The following is a 4691-nucleotide window of genomic DNA, read 5'->3' on the forward strand; positions in this document are numbered from 1 at the left end:
CCCATCCTGACACACTTCTCTGTGGTTTTGATTCTGAGAACATCTTCACTAAGCTTAAGATTAGAAATTATAAGAAATGGAAAAATCTTGGGGGGAAGGGAAAGGAGAGAAGATGGCTACCTAGGTTTATGAGAGGTATATTCAAAGATTTCAGAAGAATGGCAAACAGCTACAGAAAAGTTGTCTTGTCTTGACCTTTCTTGCCAAAAGTCCTAATGAAAAAATACAGTCCAGACATCATGGAAGTAAAGGCAAGGAGATAAAATATGAAACTGGTATCAAGAGATGACTTCAGAGATGAAATCTTGTCCTGCTTGCCACAATCCTGAGTAGTTAAATTAAGTAACCAAATTCTGTCTATCACCAGTGGTTCAGGATAGAATAGGGCAGTCCACTTAAGCTATTGTTTATCTGTTCATAGCTATCTTTGAGACCTTCTGACAAGCAGCATTATCTACCACCACAAGTTCCTCCTTGTCCTTCTCACAATCTTGCATTTCAGGAGGAGGAAATGCCACAGTGCCAGCCAGCATCTGGAGTTGTAGTTGTCTCTTTCTCCAAAGAAGCTATACTCCTGTTTTGACAATCCTCCCGTTTGCATGCAATCAGAGAAGGTTTCCACTGTCCTCAGCTGTTTTATGCAGTCTAATATGGCCATATAACCAGCCTAAGAAATGGGTTAAACACATTTGTCTTCTACCCCAGCTTCACCAGCGCTGGGATTTTTTCACATCTCTTAACTGTAAGTCTAACACATAGGTGCCCAGTGTCATTTGGGATGTCTCTGGGCGTCCAGCACATCTAGGGAACAGCTGCACCCTTTGGGAGTGGGAACTGGATGCCAGGTGGGTGTGGGGAATTGCACTGCATGCCTCTGTGTAGGTGCTACATTTCTTCCTCCCTCTGGGCTGAGCTACCAGCCTCTAAGTAACCACATTTGCTTCTCCTACTCTAAAAACACTGATGATGTCTTTTAAAAAATCTTTCGTACTTCAGAATAATCTTGTCTTATAGCTCCTGACAAGCCCTGCTTAAGCACTTTCTCAACTGTTTCTGCAGAAAACAGTAAATATCAATAGAGCAAATATCAAGACAAAACTGTAGAATCTGGCAATGGAGCACCCAAAATCCCCATCCACTTAAGACAACAGCCCTTTATTATTAACAATAATCTTTCTTCTGTCAAGTCTTTCAAATTCACAATACTCATAATGATGTCAATTATTTATTAGCAATGCACTGGGAACCAGGGACTGATTGTTGCATTATAACTTATCAGGAGCTACTTCTGCTAGGGAAAGGGAAGAATCACTTATAGAGCTGGACACTGTGACATTTGGGATGGCAGGGGACAGTCTGGCTGCCTCTTGCTTAAGGTTGAGCTGACTGATCAAGTGTCACACCCAAGGTGACCCTGGAAACCCATGGCTTAGGAGGGATTACAGCACAGCAAGATCCTTAGCGACACTTGCTCTTGCCCTCTGAACCCTAGACCCTATGGCTCCTCATCAAAATGTGACCTGCTTAGATAAAAATATCCAGTACTTTTTCACTCTGGAGCAACTGGTTTAAAAAATATTTAGAGCTTGGTCTTGTTCTGTTTGAAGTGAGCAGCACAGTTTTTCTCCTCTGCCTGGGTTACTTTCATCATGCTGCTACTGTTAAAACTGAAATAAATAGCTAACTTGCTAGCCAAGATCGCTGGAAATGAGAACGCGCCAAATCAGCACATAGTGACATAAAGACACATCATCATATGATCAGCACATTTGGTAAAACCAAAGCAGTCAGTCCTTTAGGTTGCATCCAGAAAAATGACCCTCTCCCTGAGAACACAGGAGGAGCAGGCAGCACACCAGACTCACCAGAGCCAGTGTCTCTCAAAAAGTACTGCCTGTGCATCACAACCCATGTGCATGTGTGGTGAAAAAACCAAGTTTTGTGAGCAAGCAGTTCAAGGTTCAAGCCCCTGTGTACCGGGCTTACGGAGATGCTATATATCAGTCAAACCTCTGTAACTGTCCATGTCTGTGTTTTTAATTCTTTCAGCAAGTTTTCAGCCAAATGGCATAACCTCACATCTAGGGCAGACTAAAACCATGCATGGCAAACAGCTACCAAGGTTGCCACAGCACAGCTGACACCTGACTCGTGTACAAGGGCACAAAGTACAGGAGGCTCACACAATCATGAGAAAATGAAGAATGGTGGGTGAAGACTACTTCAGTCCTTTAACATTTTCTTTCTGAAATCCAGAAGGCTCAGGAGGTTGCATTATTAATCTGATGCCACTGAGATATATTTTCAATATGAAGCCTTTCACTGGAAGTTTTGCTGCCTGGAACCAGAGAAACCTAGGAGCTGAGCATGGAGTAGTGAAGTATTCCCTTACTTCAAAGCAAAGCACTCTTTGTGGAGTCTTTAATGATGTAGTAGAAATCCTTACAATGTAGTCATAAACCTGAAGCCACTGAATGTTGGGGCTGCACAGGATCTGAATTCTCAAGATGCACCCATAGCTGATTACAGAAACAAGCTGATGTCATAACATTTCCAAATTTCTCAATAAGATGCTGAATATGCTGAGGTTTGATTCAGTCTGTAATACAGCCTGAGCATCATCAGTGACTTCCTGCATGTGAGGGATATTCATGGCAATTCAAAGCTAAAAAAAGCCCATCACTCTGCCAAGAGGAATAGCAAAGGAAAATGCTGCTATCTGAGGACAAGGAAGCTGAGAGATCCCATTTAAGCTAGAAGGAGACTGACCACATTTCCACCATGAAATGCCTAGGACACTCAGACTTGGAAGTCTGTTTCAGTTTCATTTCCCATCAGGGCTCACTACAATCACAGCTCCACACCACAACTTTAAGCATTTGATTTTCTTTCTGTATCTTGACATCCTTTCTCTAGAGAAAAGAAGTAACTCCAGAATTCCACACTGGAGGTCTTCTGAGATTTGTTTCATGTCTGCTCAGCAACATAAGGCCCTCAGAAGAAAGGTAAAAAGAAATGCAAGGAAGGGTTATTATTAACAAGTATTGTCCATGGGGTGAGAATATCTCTTGCTACAGAAAAAAAAAAAAAAACTCTGCACTTTCCAACTGTTATTACTTGAACTTGTGACGTAGAGTGGAGCTGCTGGCTTTCTCAGCAATTAAAGCTCAGCTGTTATTGAGGATGCTTCCCAACACATTTCCACAATGGAAAAACAAACACAAATACCCAGTGTCTTACCAGCAGAGGAAGCATTTGCAATCAAAGCTTAGCACTTTAGGCTGACAGTCTACTTGATTATACCAATACAAAGTGGTGTGATAAAGGCAGTCTCGTGCTCCTTCAGTAACTGAAATAAAAGGGTTTTTTTCCATCCCATTCAGACCTGCCCATTCCAGTGACAGTGAAGTCATCTGGGGTGAAAAGTGTCGTAATTGGGCCTTCATTAGCTTTGGGTTGCTGACAGAACTTCCCTTTTTCACGTGCCATCACTCTGTCTCTTCCCTAAGAGAGCAGTGAGGAAGCAGCACAGACAAAAAGCAATCCTTTATCAAAGCACTTGGTTAGTGGACAGGTGAACCACTTTAATTCCTCAAAAAGAGCTCTTGAACACTGATTCAAGTTATCCCAGTGTAGGTTTCTGTCTGGAAATGAGGTCACGGTTTCCTTATATCTCATCACAAAACTGGCCTTGTGCCACCAACATTATCAACCGTCCCTATCACTCTGACCAGGATGGGCTAAAGTATGCAAGGAACCTCTGTTCAGCTACTCTCTCTCTGCCTCTCTCTGCAGTGGTCACTCCCCTTTTCAAGTATTTCAGGAACACACTAAGTCATTCTAGGCAAGCTTTGCCATGCAGCTGAACAAGTGACCCTTTCTGAGCATCACGCAAAATAAGAGCTGGGGAACAATTGGAGGAAGTGAACCAAGCAGACGCTCCTGCAGTAATTATCATCACTCACTTAGGGAAGAGGGGGAGCAGGGGAGCACCCAAGCTAGGACCACCCTCTCCTCTGAGGCTGGGGTCTGCTCCCATTGTTCTCACCAGGAGCCATACCACCACCTCCAGCGGGAGCAGGACCAGGTCTTTTAATCCCCATTTCCTCTTGGCCGAATGAACCGCAGTGTATGCCAGTGACAGCTAAATGAAAGATTCCTTTTTCCAGAGGACCGGCAACGGCTCTTAACTCATAAACTCAAGGTAATTGACATTACAAACAATCCTTACCCAGAGGGACCCCAAAGCAGTCAACAATTGTGCTTTAATGAGTAGGAAGGGAGAAGGGGGGAAGTCTTTATATGCTGCAGTAGGACATTCTAAGAAAAGCTCTTTCCCTTTTCCAGGCAAGGCAATGATTAAAGTCTGTGCATGAAACCCAGCAAGGAGGGAGGCCTTGCTGAAAACGCCTTTCTTCCTGGCTTTCCTGTGGAAAAACAGGGGGGGTTGAAAAATGGTTATTGGGACTTCAGAAGGACAACAGTGGCCAGTTAACAAACCCAAACAATAAAAGAGGAAGCCAAGCTCAGACGAAAAAAGTTGAAGATCCCAGCACTCCGGAGTTTTGCATACAAACCGAATTCAAATACTAGTACGAACTGCCATAGAAGGGCAGAGAGTAGGGTGGAAGTAGCTAAGGCTGATGTAACACCACTACCTTGCTGGCATTGTGCTTTAAGTACAGTAAACC

Source organism: Chamaea fasciata, unplaced genomic scaffold (assembly GCF_029207755.1).
Source record: "Chamaea fasciata isolate MVZ Bird 193981 ecotype frontalis unplaced genomic scaffold, bChaFas1.0.hap1 SCAF_3, whole genome shotgun sequence".
In the NCBI taxonomy this organism is placed as follows: Eukaryota; Metazoa; Chordata; class Aves; order Passeriformes; family Sylviidae; genus Chamaea; species Chamaea fasciata.